The 22,950-nt window shown below is 35.5% G+C and overlaps 1 protein-coding gene and 1 non-coding gene across 2 annotated transcripts in view; one reads left to right on the plus strand and one right to left on the minus strand.

Annotated features, from left to right (window-relative positions):
* Positions 1–22,950, minus strand: part of Vha100-2 (V-type ATPase subunit a family protein Vha100-2) — a 120,035-nt gene that overhangs the window by 39,506 nt on the left and 57,579 nt on the right. The window lies entirely within an intron of this gene.
* Positions 22,617–22,740, plus strand: LOC143378405 (U4atac minor spliceosomal RNA). The gene has a single exon (XR_013088264.1). It is a non-coding gene; the product is annotated as a U4atac minor spliceosomal RNA (small nuclear RNA).

Raw genomic sequence — 22,950 nt, forward strand, 5'->3', positions numbered from 1 at the left:
GTTTCGGAACAAGTCAACGGAAATACTGTACAGACAGGAGGGAGTGCAGTATTTAAATATATAACATAAAAAGACAATTTTGTTCGAAATGTAAAAAAGGTATTTTGAAGTATTTTCGAAACACCCTAAGTATTTTATGCTGTCGAAATCCCTCAATGTAACCTCTTTGTTTCGAAAAACAAAGAAACTACATACTCCTACCCCTACAACCTCTAACAACGAATCATATGCGACAACCACTGTAACTGTCACAATAAAGGTTAAAAAACATGTCAAAATTTTGCAACTTTTTCGCCTCATAACTTTTCAACGAATAGATTCCTAAACTCAAAATTATTATTTTTGCAGGTTATTTGATACGTGCTTTCGATCCATATAAATTTTCGGTGAAAAAAAGATTTCCCAAAAGTTCACATAAAAAGATAATTTCATGTATAGCTGGATAGAACAGAAAGTGTCGTGTCTTTCGAAGAATTATAGCATTCATAAATTTCATTGCGATCGGCGTGTTACACTTCGGTGATGTCCACACGGCTCAAACGATTGTGGCCGATCGAGATTCGATTGTGGGATAGCTTACCATGGTTGGCCTTTTTTCGTCGTGAACCTTTAGAGGGCCGGGCTGGCCACTATAGTAGCCACCTAAGAATTTGGATACTTTTCCTGCCATTTTGGTGATATATATGCATAAATTTTAAGTAAATAAAATTTACAATTTCAATGAAAAAAATCCCAACCCTCTAAAGGTTAACATTCTACGGTATTTCATGAATATGGTTTAGAGCACTGCCAAGCCACAGGTTCCCGTCTAGAACTCTTCTATTTCGTCAGAAAAACATCACTGCGACAACATCTGCATTATCATAATTATATAAATCATCGGGGTCTGCTCTGTTCGAGGCTCTCGTGCCGTATTCGTATTCCTTCAAGACTTCTCGATAGAAAGAACTGTGGCAACAGCGCGGCAGGGGCAGAGAGAACAGAAAATGTGGCAACTATGCATACAGAATTCGTCTACATGGAGTACCTGAAGATGTCACCTCTGTACGACTTCTTTTTATCAACCGCAGTAGTTTTATTAGGGTCCGTTTGTTTACTGGGGGCGCTCCGATCGATTCGGACCATAACAAAAATGAGACGGCACTCTTAAGAACGATCACTTCAATGATGATTGGATTCACCTCTGTTATGGGAATTGCTGATCATTTGATCAGAAATGATTTGGTATTTATGTAAATTTGAAAATGATTGTTTTGATGACGATCGATGATTTGGTATATTTATATGGGTTTGTAAATGATTGTTTTACGAATGATCGAAGTTCCTTTTGCTTTGGGAATCGCTAATTATTTGGATGGAAATGATTTGATATATTTGTGTGGATTTAAAATTGATTAATTTAACAATTACCAAATAATCTTCATTTTTTTATCATTTTTTTTTTTGACATATTAGTGAAGTATGGATTTGGAAAAGTTAACATTTTATCTATAGACAGCTATCGCGTGTACGTGAGTCCGCGATTTTTACGTATTATCGCGCCTGAATCTAAAAACTCGATCTTATACTTCTTATACCTACACCTGCTTAATAGTTATCCATACAAATTTCACCACCGGAAGAGTTTTATTCTCTTTATAAGGTGCAGTGGAGGAGGTTTTTAGGAATCACTAAATAATTCGGAAATTTGAAGAAGATCGGTAGCAAGCGGAAGTTTGCTCCGAAACGTGTGGCACGTTGCGTCGACGTAGTCACGTATGGATGATTTTAATCTTTGTGTCGCTATATCATCGTCCCTCCAAGGCTCCTCGCGTTTCTTTAGATATAGATCTTACTAGCTTAAAGTACCCGGTGTTGCCCGGGTAAAACTTTGATTGCCGTGGAGTGTCAAGAGAGTGAAATAAGGGGGAAGGGGTGGGATATCCAGATCTGGAGAGTAATTATGCATAATTTGGTCCAAATCGGTTAAAACAATTGGGATAAAAAGTATCTTATATTTTATTCCTGCTCCTAGACTACGTATATACAAAATTTCAGAAAGATCCGTTGTGTAGTTGCGACGTGATTGAGTAAGAAACATCCAAACATGCAAACACACTTTCGCATTTATTTATGACATTATGTTAATTATATTCATATTTCTGTATAATAATATTTCCAACGTCTTTATATGCTTGACTTTGTCCTTTGTTTCAATTCAGTTAGTTCTATATTTTTAAAAATAGTTTCCAAATCATTCATACAAACAAGGGTTGATTTTGAGCGAAAGAAATTGGAAAAAAGTTTAAACACAGAGGCTTGAGACAACTTTAAGAACAATTCACTTTTCTTCCATTGTAGACAATTAGCAATAACTTATATTGAATTAATATTAAAATTGTGTCAGCTCTTTTCGTGCCAGTTCTTCAAATTAAAATATTTGCTTGTTAGCCTAGGGGCGCCAAATCTTCAGATCCAGCCCCTGCATAGAATCTCATTTAAACCGAACGCAAGTTTCATTTCATGCAAACTCAAAGTTAGAATTAGAGCATTTTACAACGAAAATATTTGACACCTTGCGAGCCCCTGCTTTATATATATATATATACCTATAGACGAATTTTACGAAAAACATAATATTATAGTAAGATGTTGATGCGAGTAGATGAAACTAAATAAATATCTGTAATAAAAAATATGTAGTGGTAATATTTTAATGTTCGTAAAAATTGCTTTCCACAGTACAATTTGGAAGCATTTGCTCTGAACCATATGGTCAACACAGTTCGACAAAATCTGACTTTTTCTGATAGGTTTTCGTGCCCTGAAAACGAATCCGCAACCCATTTGTGGCCATCACCCTCAGTTTTTGAGAAAATCGATTTTGAAAAAAGAACTGCAAATTTTCAAATTTGAGCATCTTTTGTGTCGAAACGGTAATAGTTATTCGATTGTTCGTTGCGTCAAATTATTCTACGAACCCTCCCAAATAGAACGATATAAGTTATTATTGTATTATGAACATTTAAATATGTTTAAACATCGATCAAAGGGGAAAGGACACCCGAAATGCACCAATTTTTGCAGATATCTTTAAATTTATTTCCAAAACTAAGGGTCTAGGAGAAAATCTGAATACGTCATGCGATGCAGCAGACATTTTTGCTTCGGAAAGCATCAACAGAATTGATAAGTCACATTTTGTTTTCAATAGAGAAGCGAAACAGTTTGGCAAAACGTGCGGCGCCGACAGTGGTAGTCACACGCGTTAAGCGATTGTGTTATGCTGAGCGGACAGTGGATCATGCCGTTGACTACCACTGTCGACGCCTCACGTTTTGCCAAACTGTTTCGCTTCTCTATTGAAAACAAAATGTGACTTACCAATTCTGTTGATGCTTTCCGATGGAAAAATGTCTGCTAAATCGCGTGGAATAGTCAGATTTCCTCCTAGACCCTTAGTTTTGGAAATAAATTGAAAGATATCTTCAAAAATAGGTGCATTTCGGGTGTCCCTTTCCCTTTGATCTTTGTTTAAACATATTTAAATATTCATAATGCAATAATGAGGTTCAGAGAATACTTTGACGCAACGAGAAACCGAATAAGTATTACCTTTTCGACACAAAAAATGTTCAAAATTGAAAATTTGCAGTTTTTTTCAAAATCGATTTTCTCAAAAACTGAGGGTGATGGCGACAAACGGCTTGCGGATTCGTTTTCAAGGCACGAAAACCTGTAAGAAACGGCTATTGAATGTTACAAGTCCAGATGGCTGTGGAACTGTGTAATAGATAGTAATTAACACAAGTCAGATTCATACTGCGAAATTATAAAAAACTCACAAGCTGAAAATTTTATTAAATTCGGTGATTTTTCAGCGTGCAATTTATATACAATAATTTTTCAATCAATTCTAACTTCAACCCTTTGACTATTCATGAACACATATATATATATGTCGGAGAATAAAAAAAAAATAATGAATAAATTTAATTAAGATGTATTGTTTATTTCGTTACAATGTTTACACAGGGTTGAGCAAATAGATAGTCGAACTTTACAATATACTACTAATGCTATTACTAATGACGACATGAAGTCATGAATGATTGAATTGCGAAATTATTTTGGCGCCAATCGAAAACGCAAGCGTCAGACTGTTGGTGGGCGCTTGAATGTAGTCTCGGAAGGGAAACGGAAGTGGTAGTTTAGCAACCGGAAAAGGTTGATAATTTGAATGTGAAATTTAAAAAAGAAAAAAGGGATGTCAGTCCGAAAGAGTTCGTCAGCAAAGACAGTTCAATTTTCCCATCCCGAGAATTCATTAGTTTTCGTTTTAAATAGTGTCATAGTTCATAATTTTGTTAAAAGTAATTTTCTTGAAAGTACATTGTAATAACATTTTCAATTCTTGTTAAAAATCAAATAAAAATGAGACGCTTTTCGAGGAGAAGGGCCAACGTAGACCCCCAATCGCCCTCGGAGGTTTCATCTTTTCCCCCATTTCCGACATATATATGCGTTCGTTCAGCAAAAGATTGTCATCATCGAACGGGTTAAAATAGTCGTGTGCCATGAATGTTCCACCTCGAGACCAATTTCATCTGACGAATTCGCGCGGAATTTCGAACCCTTCAAAAAATTAAGTCAATGCAAACAGGGGAAAGAAATTATTTTGCAACTGATTGTTGATCGATAGTTACTGCGCGGAATGTGGAACTTACCCAGAATCCTATCAATTAGATTATTGTGCTCGATAAAAGGATTAGCGTGATTACGAGCGTGATCGCGGTTGAAGGGAACTCGATTGAAATTCGTGCAGTTTCGACGCAGTTTACAGTAAATTGGTAAAATAAACATAAAAAACAGAACCGTCCCACGGCGAAATAAGATATATACAGGGTGTCCCACTAAGGAGTGGACAGCGCGATATCTCTTATAGTATTGTCGATAAAAATATAAAAAAAATAGGGAATTGCATGGTTCGAGGGGGCCCATTTATTAGCGCGAACGAATTTTGTTTTCGATTATTATTTTAAAAGATACGATGGTCAAGTTCGGTTTTTCAAATGGAACTATTTTTTTTGAAGACCTGAGTTGATAGTGCGTTCCAAGACAAATTCAATAAGCTTTAATGTATACACTTTATTTCCACTGGTTTTTAAGATATTGCGCTTGCAAATTTACTGATTTTCACTGCAAGGTCTTACTGGCGCCACGGGTGGCACTGCCTGTTGAAATGGATACTTACCTGCCAAAGGTCTACGCCAGAAATGGCAAGCCCAAAGGCTGGACAATTCTTTTCCGTCAGAAATGCTACTTAGGTAGGTACATCTGCGGTATCGAGAAGCGCATCGTTACTTTTATTTCGCACTTGCTTCTACGCTCGGATGGCCGGTTCTTTTGGGAGGGATGCAAGTTGGATTGGTTCTGATACAATCTGCTCCCTATGGTTGAAATTTAGTCTAGCAACTTTCACTCCTCCTAACCTAACCAATCCAACTTGCATCCCTCCCAAAAGAACCGGCCATCCGAGCGTAGAAGCAAGTGCGAAATAAAAGTAACGATGCGCTTCTCGATACCGCAGATGTACCTACCTAAGTAGCATTTCTGACGGAAAAGAATTGTCCAGCTTTTGGGCCTGCGAACCCTGTCGTAGACCTTTGGCAGGTAGGTATCAGTTTCAACAGGCAATGCCACCCGTAGCGCCAGTAAGACCGACCCCGGTCCTTCCTATTCCAGAGGGTTTTCTTCCAGTGAAAATCAGTAATTTTGCAAGCGCAATATCTTAAAAACCAGTGGAAATAAAGTGTATACATTAAAGCTTATTGAATTTGTCTTGGAACGCACTATCAACTCAGGTCTTCAAAAAAAATAGTTCCATTTGAAAAACCGAACTTGACCATCGTATCTTTTAAAGTAATAATCGAAAACAAAATTCGTTCGCGCTAATAAATGGGCCCCCTCGAACCATGCAATTCCCTATTTTTTTTATATTTTTATCGACAATACTCTAAGAGATATCGCGCTGTCCACTCCTTAGTGGGACATCCTGTATATCATGTTGAACTGTCAGGCATAAAAATGTTTCTTCTGATCCATTTATGGCGGCAATTTAAAGCTCATCGGAATTATAGCAATTTTGTGATCAAACAATGGGACAGTTAATGCAAAACATTCTTAATACTGGATGATAGACGTTTGCTTGATCTTGCTGGCAATTCGACGTCACTCTAACTTATCTGCTGATCTCCACGAAATAAAACAAGGAACAAAATAAAGATTAAAAAACTATACGGAATTAAATTTTACCTGTGTAAATATTTATGAAACGAAATTATAATTAATATGAAAAGATTCTATCGTTATGATTACGTAACATAGGTAACAATAAAATGTAAAATTCTGTGGAATAATAAGAAAAGTACAATACATATTTACATTTATTTCAGAATGTTGAACTTTGGTTGTAAAGATATATAAAGCTAATATTTTGTAAGATTTTTCTATGGTAAATATGTTTAGAAATGGATTACAATTCTTTTATTACTTATTTCAATTTTGCATGGAACACAAGTCTCATTTTGGATGTAGAAGAGGGGGAGAGGAGTTAGGAAGCTGGCAGGAGAATGTGGGAGTGATATTGGGAGGGGCGAGGGGGAGGAGTGGATGAAAGAACTGGAGAGAGTGAGAGGAGAGAAGAAAGATGCAGAGGTGACGAGGGGGAGAAGTAGGGAAAGAAAGAGAGGGATGAATGGCGTGAATGGAGCGAGCGAGGAACTGTAAGCACAGTTGTGCTAATTTAATTACACTGTAATTTAATTACGTAATTTAATTACATTGTATTTCAATTACATAATAATTCAATTACGTTGTAACTCAATTACCTAATTTCAAACTTTTTAATTAATTCAATTACTAATTACCGTAATTGTGCGTATAATTGAATTACAATGTAATTGAAATAGAATGTAATTGAAATAAAATGTAATTGAAATAAAATGTAATTGAAATAAAATGTAATTGAAATAAAATGTAATTGAAATAAAATGTAATTGAAATAAAATGTAATTGAAATAAAATGTAATTGAAATAAAATGTAATTAAATTACAGCTCAAAAATCTGAAGTGAGAAAAAAGTGGAAAAAATGTAACAAAGAAGTTTATTTCTCTTTATATATTATAATTTTATGAATAATACCATATTCAGCATTCATAATAATTTTTTTTCTGTTCGAAACCTTTACCTACATATTTCTTTCCCACCTCTTATTACCTGTCAATTTGTTTACCTCTTAATTCGTAATTATAATTCAATTACATTGTACCATGCAATTACAATTGCAAATACATTGCATTGCGAATTGCGATGTATTTTAATAGAATGCGAGAACTAAATTACAAATTACGATGTAATTGAATACGATGTAATTGAATACGATGTAATTGAATTATTTTGTAATTATAATTCATGGAGTAATTCAATTGTAATTCTGCACAGCTCTGACTGTAAGCCGAAAGGAGGGAGGGAGGGAAGGAGCGATAATAGGGGTGCGAGCGGAGGAGAGGCGGCACAGATGCTTAGGTTCGAGCTTGCATTTTTTGCGTTCGCTTTTACTATTTTTGCGGAGTGGTGCGTTTTTGCTGCGCTTTTGCGATTTTATATTATATTTTTATTGTCTTGCGGTTGTTTTGGCCGTGCACCTTTTTTTTTTGCATTTTGCGTGGCGCGTTCGGCTTTGGTGTGGTTGCGTTGAATTCTCGAATAGTGTGTAAGTAGCTTGTAAGTAATAAATAGCATGGCGTGACTAATCCTATGCAGAGAGAGACTCGGCGTAGTAGGATAAGGTTGGATAAGTGGAGTCGGAAGACCTTGTAACCCTAAGGGGATCAGTAAATATATACAATACACAAGCCTCGTTTTTAGATGTTTCAAATGTACAGGCTTCCATGCTACGATTTGTTTATAATTTTTGTAAATTCAAATTGAAATTTTTTTCTTTAGGATGAAATCTAAAAATAAATAATATTACAGCAAACATTCGCATTAAACCTTACGAACGGGGCAGGCGGCGGGCGCACGGCGCGTTGCGGACACTATTCCGTGCGTCGAATGCCGCGAGTAAAGGTCGATTTACACTATGCAGCACGGACCGACACGTACCGGCACCGGCAGAAGGTGAATGTCCCAATTTCTGCTCATTTAACCCTCGGGCGGGCGCGCCAATGCGAGGTACACGAGCAGGCGCGTGGTGAACTCGGTTGATCGGTTGAAAATAATCATTTTAGCCCCCTTTTATATTACACTTCAGAAACGCTTTCTCTGTTCACAGTGGTAACTTAAGGGGTTACCTACCGTCAGGGGTTAGAAAAAGAATCGATTCTTTGGGAATTTATTTCAGAAAGTAGATGCATATTTTTATGTAATGGTTTTTGTATTCAGATGAGGGACACTTTAACAGGTTATTATATTATGTTTTGGTATAAAATATTTAGTTATTGCAAAATTACAACTGATTTCCCGGAAGCTGTTTTTAGAAGCACGTTTTGCGGTGACCAACATTATTCGGAACTGGGTTATCTGAAATAAAAAAACGAAGACGATTTAGTTAGTACAATAGTTTATCTAGTCTTTAATCGTTCCGTTTTATAAAATATTAATCTGGGACAAAATGGCAGATGTTTAAAGTGAAATGATCGACTTTCGTAGAAAGAAACACTTATTTTTCCTCCATGAAATAAAAACTATGCATTGGAAAAGCAAATGCTTCGATTAAAGACTAGATTTGAATGTCTAGAAGAAACCTACGAAGTTTCAGAAAGATTGGTGACGCGGTCTAAAAACAGCTTCCGGGAAATCAGTTGTAATTTTGCAATAACTAAATATTTTTATACCAAAACATAATATAATAACCTGTTAAAGTGTCCCTCATCTGAGTACAAAAACCAGTGCATAAAAATATGCATGTACTTTCTCAAATAAATTCCCAAAGAATCGATTCTTTTTCTAACCCCTGACGGTAGGTAACCCCTTAAATTAAATGTGATGGGAAAATATTAGCAATGTATCCAAAAATCCAGTAAATGTATTTAAAAACACAAAAATAGTATATGTAAAACATTTTTAACATCAAAAATGAAAATCAACTGGCACAAGCATCATAGGGTTCTTGAAACACACCAGGATCGCGCGGAGAGAACATTTGTCTAACCGAGACCTAATGCAGGAAATACGCAGATCGGTGAACGGAGTTCACAAAGCGCGCCCGCTTGAGGGTTAAGAGGTTACTCGTCGGAAAGAAGGTGTAAAAAATTTGTTTGTGATGAAAATTTGCGGAGTAATTGATTAATTCTTTAATAATAAATCAACCAGTCGAAAACTATTTAAGAAATATATTTCAAGATGTTTAACTACTAGTAATTTGTAATTAAATATGCTTTAAATGTCCGTATTTCTGCTAACGAAAAGTAGCGATGTACGTATTTCTACTCACCATTTGTACCAACTTCTGCTCACATAATATTTTACCTTTTCAGGCTAAAATAAGTTACATCTTTTATGGAGATGTTTCATAACACAACAGTAAAGCATAAAATAATGATAAACAAAAAATAAAATGCCTTCGAATAGAAATAGAGGTTACAGCATATAGTGAATTGTGAATACTGACCCTTTCTTATCGTTTTTCTCTGACTTTCTCTGTAAATATGATTCACACTACTACCCAAATGCTGCGTAAATATAAATACTGCGTCACCCCTGCTACCCATTGTTATCTTATCCAATGCGTCACCTATCCACTATCCTGCAATTCTGCCCTCTCTTACATTCAGAAACCTTTAAAACTCATCACAGTCCCTTATTCTACAGCATTACTATTCCAAAAGCCACCAGTGTCAGTCACGGAGTCAAGTTAAAACAGTTGAATCTCCAATATTCTTACTTTAAATTGAATAAATATCTTTATAAGTATTATTCGTAAAAACGATAGTTTAAATTATCCTTGTGTCCATTACAGTTGCTTATGCTGCACTTTGATTAGCCCCAAGGTCGTACAACACTCGCGTAAATGTTCAAATAATTTAGAATTATTTTGTTGTAACATAGTACAAACTTGACGCTTATAATAATAAGGAAAATACGAAATGTATATTTGCTCACGAAAAATAGCCATGTACGTATTTCTACTCACCATTTGTACCAATTTCTGCTCACATAATATTTTACCTTTTCAGGTTAAAATAAGTTACATCTTTTCTGGAGATGTTTTATAACACATCAGTGAAATCAGCAGAAATGGGGACGTGAGCAGAAATTGGGACATTCACCTTAGTCCGTCCCCGCACGGCAACGTTATGCATGCGTCTACACTATCTCCGGCAACAATCCAGCAGTTCACGTTTAGCAGTCGAAATGAGCGGATCACCCAGAGACGAGAATTGGATCTTCTAGTCTTACTTTTAGAGGAAGAGGATGCCGCAGCCAAAAGAGCGAAAAAGCGAGATAGAATTTGGATACATCCAATATTAAAAAAGAGAAAAGTCGAAGGAACTATTGTATCGTATATATATCGTATTGGACTTTATTCTGTTGTATACCAACGTCATTTAAATCTATATAAAGTATTAGTCAGCGCGTTAGTTTTCCAGATAGCAATAGTAAGCATCCTGAAGTCCTTCTTTTATGACCTTATCCGTACCCTATTACTCATCCTTGAACCTCGATCTCTATGCCTCATCCCTTAACGACCGTTAAACTCAGGACAACCCCCACTTTTCAGCTTACCGAAAACCGTACATGTATATATTACACGCAATTCTTCCAGTCGGAAGCACTTGAGCACTTCAGTCCGAATAGTCTGGACACGAGAATCTAGTTCTGAATCTATAATCTAGTATTTATCTGTAATCGTCTTAGTTTCCGTTATTTGTATAAAGTTATTTAATAAAATAAAAGTAATACGAAAAATACGGAATACAACAATTCAAAGATTTACTAAAATACGACGATAAGTTTTACCAATACTTTAGAATGCTGCAATGCTTTTTTCTTTAATTTTTCGGAATTCATCCTCTGCTGCAAGCGGTCTCTGCCGTTTACTGATTTGCACTGGCAGTGTTGTATACCAACGTCATTTAAATCTATTTCTGTATATAAAGTATTAGTCAGCGCGTTAGTTTTTTAGATAGCAATAGTAAGCATCCTAAACAAAGTATTAGTCAACGCGTTAGTTTTCCAGATAGCAATAGTAAGCATCCTGAAGTCCTTCTTTTATGACCTTATCCGTACCCTATTACTCACCCTTGAACCTCGATCTCTATGCCTCATCCCTTAACGACCGTTAAACTCAGGACAACCCCCACTTTGCAGCTTACCGAAAACCGTACATATATATATTACACGCAATTCTTCCAGTGATCAGAATCACTTGAGCACTTCAGTTTGAATAGTCTAGACACGAGAATCTAGTTCTTAGTAATCGTCTTAGTTTCCATTATTTGTATAAAGTTATTTAATAAAATAAAAGTAATACGAATAATACGGAATACAACAGCAGACCAGCACGTCTCGACGCGGACCGTCACGAACCAACCGGCAAAACATTCTTCGTATGGCGTCGGTTCGTGCGGTAGACGGAACGTTGCAGGTCGGTGCCGGAAAGTAAACAATCGCATTTAAAACGCACGTTACAATGTTTTGTCGTGCCGGTGACGGACGCGCCTTTGCCGGTACGTGTCGGTCCGTGCTGTATAGTGTAAATCGACCTTAAGAATACCCAAGAGCGAGCGAGAGGGAACAAAACAGTTGACGCGAAGTTGCCGTCGACTCTTTCGTTCCCTCTCGCTCGGTCTCGGGTTCTCTCACTCTCGACCGAAGGATTCCAAGAACTGGTGGAGATAGTCACCGGGCGTACTAGGCATGGTAAAATTAGAACAGTAATTTGCTTGCTTTGATCTGTCATTTCACCAAAGTTATCTAATACAATAAAATAATATAATGAGACGGACCTAGCCTGACGTTTAAAGAATGAATAATACGGATGTTCAATGGATTACAGATATTTCTGTTCATGGAACTCAAAATCCTTATAAATGAACGATTTTTAATGCGAGATAATTTTTTCTTGATATCTTTAAATATCTTGATATCTTTAATCCTTCACGTTTAAATAAATTTTACAATACCTTTTCAACTTAAGTACGTGTCAATATCGAAAAAATATTTTTTCAGCGATTGCAAAGGCATTTTCTTCGGAGTGACATAACAACGAACTATATTGCGCGCCTATCTGAAATCTATCGAGTAAGGAATTAGTATTAATCGCAAAAGAATCACAGTTACTTGCGTCAGAGCACTATCTACTTGCAACTGTTCGCAGGTAAAATGTTGACTTTTAATAATCACAGTTGTTCAAGTATTACTGCCCTTTCAATAGGAAGTTCTTTATTCGATAGATTTCAGATAGCTACGGATTATATAGTTATTCTGATACTGATTTTTAGACGAATATGTTTCGAGAATCCAAAATAAAAAGATTAGGGGAGACCGGGGCTAGTTGATACAGGAAACAAAAGTTGATACAGACGAATTATCTCGACACCGTATATATGTAGCTCCATTTGAGCGAGATATATGATGATTATTGTTCAATTCTTTCCTGCGATCCAGCGTACGTGTGTGCACATTGGCGTTAACAATCGTTTTTTAACTGTTTTCGTTTATATAGAGAAAAAGTAAATAAAAAAAGAGTAAATAAATTGATCGTCAAAATAACATTTTATCATTCATGTTGTACGTATTTTCTCAAGTTTTCGCTTACTATATATTAAAGAGGAAGGACCAAAGTATATTTTCGCATATTTGTTATTAAGTAATTAATTCAAATAAAAAATGAAAAAAATTGAAAACAGAATAACGTATCAACTAGCCCCGCAATGGGGTAAATTGATACATTTTACCTTCGTTCAAATAACATTTTTTCGTTCATTTTGTATGTATTTTCTCAACTTTTCATTTACAATATATTAAAGAGGAAATACCCAAGTATATTTTACAGGGGTTGGAAACAGTTATGATATCGGTTTCGGTTCTCGAAACTGTTAGGAGAACCGAAATAATCTTGAAACAGTTACGAATGAAAACGGTTCTGGCCTATGTCGGTTTCGGTTCCGGTTCTGCAGAACCGATATATCGGTTCCGTAACGGTTATACAGCAAACTCTCGCTATGGGCTGGGCTCGCCTCAACCATGCGTAAGCGCCTTTTAAATTATCATTAAATAATAAATCTGTAAAGAATAAATTGATTCTCAAAAGTAGTTTAAAATAATTTTATTGTTTAAATTACGTTTCAGTTAAACCCTTATTAATGTGGGGTGCCCCCTTAAGTGTCTAAAAATTTAAACAATGTATAAATTGTGTATACATACCGAAATTGTCGCAGAGCAACTTCCAACTATACATCGCATTTTCATTCTGTCATCGCACGTTTCAAAATACTTACGAACAATGTCGTATTTCTTTCGGCCCATTATGTCGATATGTTTTTAAATATCACTAATAACTATTATACACTACGACTAATATTAACGTGACACTTAATTTAAAGTGTTGCTAACACTAACAGCAATAACTTTCCTAATATGTACAAACTTATTACTAATTTTATATTAATTATTTTTCTGTTTTCAATACTTAATTTACAGATGCTGTCTTTCATTTCGGCTTTTCCTGCGTCGATGGAGTTTTGAAAAGAGAGACACCAGATAGAGAGGCCCAGCGATAAAAAGACTTATAAACAAATCGAATTTCCATTAAAAAAATATGACATTGATCGTAAATATTTTGGAACGTACTACGCATACCTGATGCGTAACAGATAGGATACATTACTGTTATAAAACCGATATATAACCGTTACGGAACCGATATACAGTATTTCCTCGTTAAGGGCTCGGTTTGGTGTACACCAGGCCTTCCCAAGTAGGGGAAATGCACTCCTAAAACAGATGTTTCGGTTCTCCCTCCACCGGTGCGCCTTCAGCTAAGGTGGGACGACTCCTAAAACCCTCTCTCCGAGGAGACAGTAACGTCGCTGGGAAGCATGTTGGGCGCTTTAGGGCGAAAGTACCAAATGTGTCAAATTTTTATAGGAAATTTTATAATCACTTAAAAATAGTAGGAAAAATTAAAATTTAAACATTCGGCGCGCACCGATTTTTTGCTCGCCCGAGCTCTGCGCGCGTTCGCCGCGCTTTCGTCGCGCGTTCGGAGTTGAGTGAAATTTGCGGCGTCCATTTCATGGTATTGTTCGGACCCGAATGCGCGCTTTGATGGACCGCCAACAAGCGGATCGGCCCGAATGCGCGCCGCGCCCCGAACACGCGCCGAACACCGGACGAGCAAAAAATCGGTGCGCGCCGAATGCACATTCGGGGCGCATGCGCAGGTGAATACGCGGCTTAAGGTGAATGTCCCAATTTCTGCTCATGTCCCTATTTCTGCTCATTTCGTATTTTCCTTATTATTATAAGCGTTACGTTTGTACTGTAGTTACAACAAAATAATTCTAAATTAAGTGCAGTATAAGCAACGAAAAACTTTTGAAATGAGAGGCTCATGATTTTTGGACCGTGTCTTAGCTGGTTGTGGTAAGGAACAGGGTCACTATTGGTATTCGATAATTGGGCAGAAAATAGTTTTTGCAGTAAAAGTTCTTATTTAATAATAAAAACGGATACCGTATTGTGCTCTGGATTTAGATTTTTTACTGTTTTTTATTATTTTAAATAGAAAACCGGTGATTAGGTTTAGGGTCAAGTGAATCACCGTCTTGTCCGAATTTCTGCTCACCAAAATTTTAGCAACATAACCTCACAATTCAATATATGCTGTAACCTCTATTTCTATTCGCAGGCATTTTATTTTTTGTTTATCATTATTTTATGCTTTACTGTTGTATTATGAAACATCTCCATAAAAGATGTAACTTATTTTTACCTGTAAAGGCAACATATTATGTGAGCAGAAATTGGTACAAATGGTGAGTAGAAATACGTACATCGCTACTTTTCTTGAGCAGAAATACGGACATTTAAAGCATTATATTTAATTACAAATTACTAATAGTTAAACATCTTGAAATATCTTTCTTAAATAGTTTTCGACTGGTTGATTTATTATTAAAGAATTAATCAATTACTCTGCAAATTTTGATCACAAACAAATATTTTACACCTTCTTTATGACGAGTAACCTCTTAAATGAGCAGAAATTGAGACATTCACCTTAGGGGACTTAACTTTGAAGCGGTTTATCTCGAAACTACATTTTTAAACACCGTACATTACGGTGTGCATCATAACTTTTGAACAAATGAATATTTTCACTTGAAATTTTAATTGGAGGTGTAGAATTAATTTCTCCAAAACATGGAATTTCCGCATCAACATTGGATGTTTGTACAAAATTTTATAAACGTTTAAAGACGTTTAAAGACGATTTTCTTCCGCAGAAGTGTGGGAAAAACACTGATTCGTATGTAACTTTCACAATTTTTGTTTAAACTCGCCAGTCAAATTCCATGTTTTAGATTGTGGTGCAGAAATTACACACCTCAAAGCGTGTTGCTTTCAGATGACTGGTTCACCTGATATTACGTACACCGACTACAGCTGCGCACCACGCAGGACCATCTTCAGCGCTTAATAATGTCAACAAATTTGAACACACCGACAATTTTTTTTTTTTTTTTGGTAATTACTCGGAAACGCGTCCACAATAAACTATGAAAATTGCGGGTATAATGATTACTTGGTACCTAAGCAATCCGACACAAACGAAACCATCGATTTTACGTGTACAATAGTCCTGTACCCCCTTAAGGGGACTAGGCAGTCAGAAACTCGATATTTTTTGTTGTATTTTTCGAAAGTACCACCCTTCCCGAGTAAAATGCCGTTTGGTTTATATCAAAATTCGCAAAATTAAGGATTTTACAGCCGAAAAGGTCGAGCGCGTCATAAACCGTTTCTGCGCGCACGCAGGTAGACTAATTCCTCTTTCGAAACTTTAAACGCGTTTTTCTCGGAATCATATTTCCTCCTCGTTTTGCAGTGATTGCGAAAAAACTGAAGTACAAGTCGATTTGAAAAAAAAATCGGCATATGTGAAACATGTCTATACTCCGTGTCATTTAGGAAGGAACCTGCCGACCGACGAGTTTAGACCGGTTCTGCGCAGGTTGACGCTCATTGGTGCCGGGAGAAGCCACTATTGGCTTTACCCCCACCAACGCTTTTTCGGAGCCAATGAGCACATTCTACATGCGCGAAACGGGTTCCTTCTTAAATGAAAGGGAGAATAGTTACGACCTGAACCTACGCGTAAGGCTGTGAAAACTTCTGTTTTCACAAAAAAAAAAAAAAAAATAAAATGGCTCCTTTCCGCGGCGAAAAATCAAGTTTCTTTAAAAATTACCGTTTTACAGCGGCCATTTTTATAATTTTTATTTTTTTCTTTTTCAATAGGTTCAGGGTAGAATGGGGGTCCGGGCAAGGTATCAATTTCAGAGGATATTTCACAATTCAATTTCTTACGGCCAGAATCACTGCAAAATTACAGCTGCTGCAGAAAAAAACACCTATATATAAGGCAACTGTAGCGCTGTCATACATATGTATATGTTATTCAAATAATTATTTTTTTACTGTTCATAGTATTAACAAATATTACCCAAAAGTACTAGTCACAATTTGTATTCATCTCCTTGTAATTAATTCGCAAAAAATACTTGATTTTCGAGCGATCTGACTGCCTAGTCCCCTTAAGGGGGTAGGTAATCCTCAATTCGATTTTGGGATTTTTGCATATTCCCTTAGCTACATCTTTACTACGTATTTTAAGCGCAACCGGGCCCCGAAATTCCAAAAATTGAAGGAATTACAGCCAAAAATATACGAGCCTCGCAGAACGACAAAACTGCATGTCCAACTGTAAACGTGAGTTCCCGGAAACTACGCTTTCCAAAACGGTGAACATAAATTCTCGAAAACCGCTCCAACGATTTAAATGAAAATTTACAGGGAGGTGCAAAAAACTATTCCCCACAATGTGTCGGGAGCACATTTTCAATGTGAATTCTTAAAAAAAGATAGAAAATATATTTCCCACAAAAAAATTATCAAAATCATATACGTCAACATCAAAATTGTATTAATTTTAGTTTATCAAAATTTTGCTTCGTGTTGCATGCTTTGTGTTTTAGGTAGCTCTCACATTTTTCCTGTAAATATATTTAAAATTTTCTTTTAGTGCATTAAAGTCAACGAAATGGCGATTAAAAATTAAAACAAAAATTAACTCTATATTCATTTATTACTTCAGAATATGCGTTTGAAAAATGGCCTGATTTTTGGCTGTTGAGGGTTACCTACCCCCTTAAGCTTTAAACCATATTTACGAAATATTTACGAAATATTCGCGAAAGGAAAGGCCAACCATATGAAGTCGACTACTAACCGCAGAGACGCGTGCACAATCGAATGAGCCGGTTGTGCCCCATCCTGTTTTTCAGCTCAGTATTGTTCTTCGCAAATAAAAATGAGAAAACGAAGTCGATAGACCATTTATAATTCAAGCCACTTTGCATGGGAGTATCCAGAGTCTCGTAACCTGGCGTAGCAAGGTTTAATAAGCACAGTCACGCAGACGCATTGTTGGTGAGGGATTTGACGTGGTTCAACGTAAATTTGAATAAGTATCTCCGTCCCGGATAAAGAGGTGTGTGACAGGAAGAAGAGGGGAATGGGGGAGCGCGCGATAAATTACCGTGAACTTATTTCCGTGCATCCATCTTCGCTGTTCACCGCGTCGGGCGCGGCGCTGCTTCTCTATTTCCAGACAAACGTTCGTTCGCTCGAGTCAATGAATTCGAAAGGAAATCTGAGGAACAGTTTTTTTCCTCTTAACTCTCTAGCCACCACTGTCACGTATGCGCGACCTCGCGATTTCGATATTGCATTTGGGTTGTTCGGAAAGTTCGTAGCGAAATTGGAGAAAAATTCAAACACAATGTTTTTCGTACAGAATTAGCATTTTATTCAGCAATGTATACACCATTTGTTTCTGTGACCTTTGGCCACCTGTCTGTTGCTAGTCGTTCTTGACGACTTTTTTTTTAAAAACTTCATTTTCATCGCGAAGAGCGTTAACGTCGACACGCTACGTTTAAAGACAATTGTTTTTAAACAATAAAAAGAATTGTCTTGTATTGAGGTACTCTATAAATCTGCAAAGTTTCAAAATAATTAGGATTTTCGGGTTACCGATGTTCCCTTGTCAGAAAGTAGGGCTGTACTTCCGAATGGCCCCAGTGGCCGATCGACGCGAGATTTGTGGGGAAGGGTGGGGAGGGTGTTTGGACCCTAAATCTAAAGTTGTGGCTTCGGGAATTTATTAGTTTACGAGATATTAATAAAAATCTTTTAGTATTTCTGTTGACTTATTCCGACTTTACGCACTCCACTTTCCAACTTGTTCTGGATATTAGTATTGGTTGGGGCTAGATTAGTGCAGGGGGCACGTAAAGCGATGTAAGTTTGGAGATTTGAACCAGAAACTTTGAGATGCGATCTATCCTATTATACAGGGTGGATACCTATTACTTTCTTGAAGGGCAATACTCTAAGGGGGTGATTCTACAGGCCAAAATAAGACGAAAATATAGAATACAATTTTTTAATATCGCGCTTCGTTTTCGAGAAAATTGGCTTTGAATTTCAGCTAAATATGCTTGCCATTTAAGTGCTTCAGGGGCACGCGGAGTAAGGGGAATGAGTCCCGCCGTCCGTAGGACCAATTGGGGGAAGGGCAGGATGAAATCCCGTAAGGGCTACGTATATACAGTTCAAAAAAATAATTTGTAAAAAAAATTAACAATATTTTTTTATTAATATTTCGGAAACTAATGAATTCCCGAAGCTACAATTTTAGATTTAGGGTCCACACCCCCTCCCCACCCATCCCCTCAAGCCTCGTGTCGATCGGCCACTGGGGCCAATCGAAAATATATTTGAAAGTAGTTATTCATTTTTTAGTGGTGTGTATGTAACTAAAACTATTTTTCCACTTCCTTCGAATGTTCTATAATAAGTTCCTTGAATATCAAGGACTGAATGACTAAAAATTCGTCATTCGTGGCTAAAATGGCGTCTCTAGGAGCACTGGAAATAACATACTTCCTGTCCACCTTATTTCAGGCAAACTTCATTGCTTACTGTAGGTACAGCAGTTATTAGTTCGGCTAGAAAAATCGAGGACTCGTCAACTAATAGAGCCATTTCGTGCAACGGAATTTCCAACAATGGCATGGTCAAGAACAGCTTTGTTTTACGTAATTTACGTAAACATTGATGATGAAAATAGTAGATTAATTGCCAATCCTACAAACGAAGGTTATTGTTCAATTTTTTACCCATTTTAATGAATTTTTTCAGTTTTATTTGTGTGACTATACAATGTGAATTTTAAGGGGAAAACTGGGAATGTCCATTTTTCGTGATTTTACAATTTATAGCATATTTTGTTGGTGGTAAGTGGGACTACAAAACTGTCGAATCACAAAGGTTTATACAGTTCAAATACACTTGTAAGATAACGTGAAAGATTTGGTATATTGATTAAAAACAGGAAATGTCCACTCTGCACTGGAATAAAATACGGAATGCCCCCACTCTTTGCCTAAGCCTTTGTTGTCAAGGTAAGACAAGAAATTATTTAAGAAGGAAATTATATAAGAAAATTACATTCATTGAGGCTTGTTTCTTTACTGATAGACAAAAGTATTAAAGCTTAATTTTCTCGATAACGCTGTTTTGTGGCATTCTCTGTTTTTTTTTTATTTATCGTTGTCCCCTTACCCTTGATGTAGGGAAAATTCTTCAAAGTTTTAGAATCAACTTTTCGAAACATTGAGAACTGAAATTCAGAGGGTCAAATGGGAATAATGTTAAATGTTAAATGTGCAGTTAATTAAATGCCCTGAAGTTGTAAATGCACTGTTTCTTAGGTTTTTAATTTCCACTGCGACTAAATAGATAACGCGTATGATAGCAGGCTCTGCTTTTCGGCTTTTTACACATCTTAAATCAATGTTCCCTTATCTTTTGATTGTTTAAGGCATGTACTAACTGATTGCATAATATTTACGCGTGTCTATTGAATAAAGTTAAGACGTCTCTCTACAATATTTTTAATAATATGCCGTCCTTTTGTAGTTTTTTCTAATGAATATTTCCATCTTTGTATTCTGAGAAAATTTTTTTTATATACCTCTACTAGAAAAGTTTAATGTCAAAATATTATAATTGGATTCAAATAAAAATTCTTTTCAATATGACAAAAATTATAAAATTCTTTTCAACATAATTAGTATAGCAATTTACTTTTTAACATGTTTCACATTGTGATACTCTTCTTTTACTTTGAAAATATTTTGATTCTAGTAAATGAAATCAATTTTTTTATTTATTTCCATTTATATTTATTAATATGTGTTTCTTTGAATTTTGGTACATATATTTTTTTTATTATTAACACAGTTTTAAAAAGGTTTATTTATCAAACAATATGACACAGTCACTTTTCTTTTATTAATAATAACGATATATGTATACGTTAATTTACATCAAAGAAATTCATTTTAAACAATGAATTCTTCAAACACTGATGCACTGATGTAAAGTGTTGACATTTACAAATTTTTCACTAATCCCAAAAAGTGACAATATCAATATTTCAAAACAATTAAATCTTGATAATCCGTGGATAATGTATAGTATCCAATTAAAGTGAGTCATGTTCCTAAAAAGTTGCAAAACTGTGACACTCCATTGTTAACTAATTGGAAATAATGTGACAATGTAGCTCGAGGTTACACACAGTATAATTTGTAAGGCCGAAAACTATACATCTGCAGTTTTTGGGTCATTGCCAGTGGTCTGTGGTTTACTTAACTCGTCTGTTTGGGTATTCTAGTGTCTCCTATTATGAATCGCCCATGCAGAAGCACTGAATGAAACCGACAAAGATTAAAAATTAATTATCCCACGTTCATGTACAGGAATTCAATAATAACCTTATGCTAAATATAGATATGAAACATTCTGTACCAGTTTCTTGGTGTGCAGCAAATACAGTCGCAGTTCAGAGAAGCTGTAAAATATTTACCAGTGTGATGTACACTGCAAACGTCTACTTATCTTGTTATCGTTCCAGAAATAATGTCACCTAATAATTGCATACTCCAATTATTTCTTTAACTATAAATTCAGAACGTGGCATTGATCATTTATTGTCAACGATATTTTTTCGACGGACAAAAATTTTGTATAAAAAAAGGATTGTTTCTTTGTATTGTACGTAGTTGATTCATTTTTTTTATTTTAGTAAAAATTAATAAAAATACCAGAAATCTTAATGTCGCGGAAAATTAGAAGAAACGATTCCATAGTGCGCCAGAATTATATTTAAACTATGATACAAAGGATTCTGATCGTTTTCAAAGCACTTAATAATAGTAAGATTCTGTTTACGGCTGAAACGGAATTGTTACTTGTATAAGTCACATGCAGTAATCATTTATAACGAGTCTGTTGCACAATCAGTTTAATACCGTCAAATAAGGACACAGCGGAAGACATTAAAAGCGTCCTGCTTGCATGAGAGATAACGATGTTTTCGGTTTCTATTGTAGGAATTGATTTAGTTTCAAATATTATTTCTGCTTGACTAAAAAAAAATGTTAGAAATAAAGTAGGTTAAAATATTTTTTATAGTACTTTGGAATATATAATAAAAGAAAGTTTTATAACATTTCTGATACTGTAATAAGAAAAACCTATTCTGGGTGAGTGGAAAATTAAAAAATAAAAGTTGTAAAAATATTATTTTCGTTACATTAATAAGAAGTAGATAGCAATAAAATGAAAATTAAAATAAATGTGAAAATATGAATAGCATATTGAAAACTGAAAGGAGGATATTTAATTATTTACAACAAAATCAGTTAACAATTAGTTTATAGATACAATTTTGAAAATGAGTATTTTATATATAAATTGTGAATAACTTGAAATTAAACTTTGAAAAAGAGTTGTCATTTCTATGTTTAAATGCGTAAATTAACTACCTAATAAACCATGTCAATTTTATTAAAAGAAAATTAAAATTCTACTAACTTATGATAATTATATAAAAAAAAAATTAAATTCTAAAGATTGTGAATTTATTTGTCTCGTTTATTACACAAGTTTTATTTTTAGTGTTATCAATTTCAAATACAAGATACAAGTTCAAGTGTGACGAGCTAGACGATGTAAGTCGGGTTGCAGACTTGCGGGCGCTTTTGTTTAAAAACTGATGTGCAATAAAAAACCCAAGCAATGTAAAGATATGTGTATATGTACTTGCTTCATTATTTTGGTGTAGAACTAATCCGATAAGAGTTTCCACATTTCGTGTAACATCTTGTACCTTGACTCTAACAGTTCGCGCAAACGACGCTAGATGGCAGAACTTTCTCGCAAGTAGAGATTATGACCCACAGTCTATATAACATCGGCGTGAAAGGTTCCTTGTGTCCTTGTCTTGGGGGAGCAAAGTATTCAATGATCGGTTAGTGAGAATACTGTTGCTGAAGCCCATTAAAATTTAATAACCGTATCCACAAGTTTATTTGTGAGATGCAATTTTTGTAGGCCTCTTTACTTAATAAGAGGCTTTGAAAACGAGTGTCAGCTTTGCAAAAATAGTTTAAGACTAAAATTTGTTATACGTAATTAATGCATTTTGTGTTTAGTAATATTTTATGCTGTATTAAAAAGTATAAATTACACCGGATCTGTACAATTGTGAATAAAAATTAAAACAGAAGTTATTAATTTTGAGCAATTTTATCATACTGTATTTC

This window comes from Andrena cerasifolii, chromosome 1 (assembly GCF_050908995.1).
Source record: "Andrena cerasifolii isolate SP2316 chromosome 1, iyAndCera1_principal, whole genome shotgun sequence".
NCBI lineage: Eukaryota > Metazoa > Arthropoda > Insecta > Hymenoptera > Andrenidae > Andrena > Andrena cerasifolii.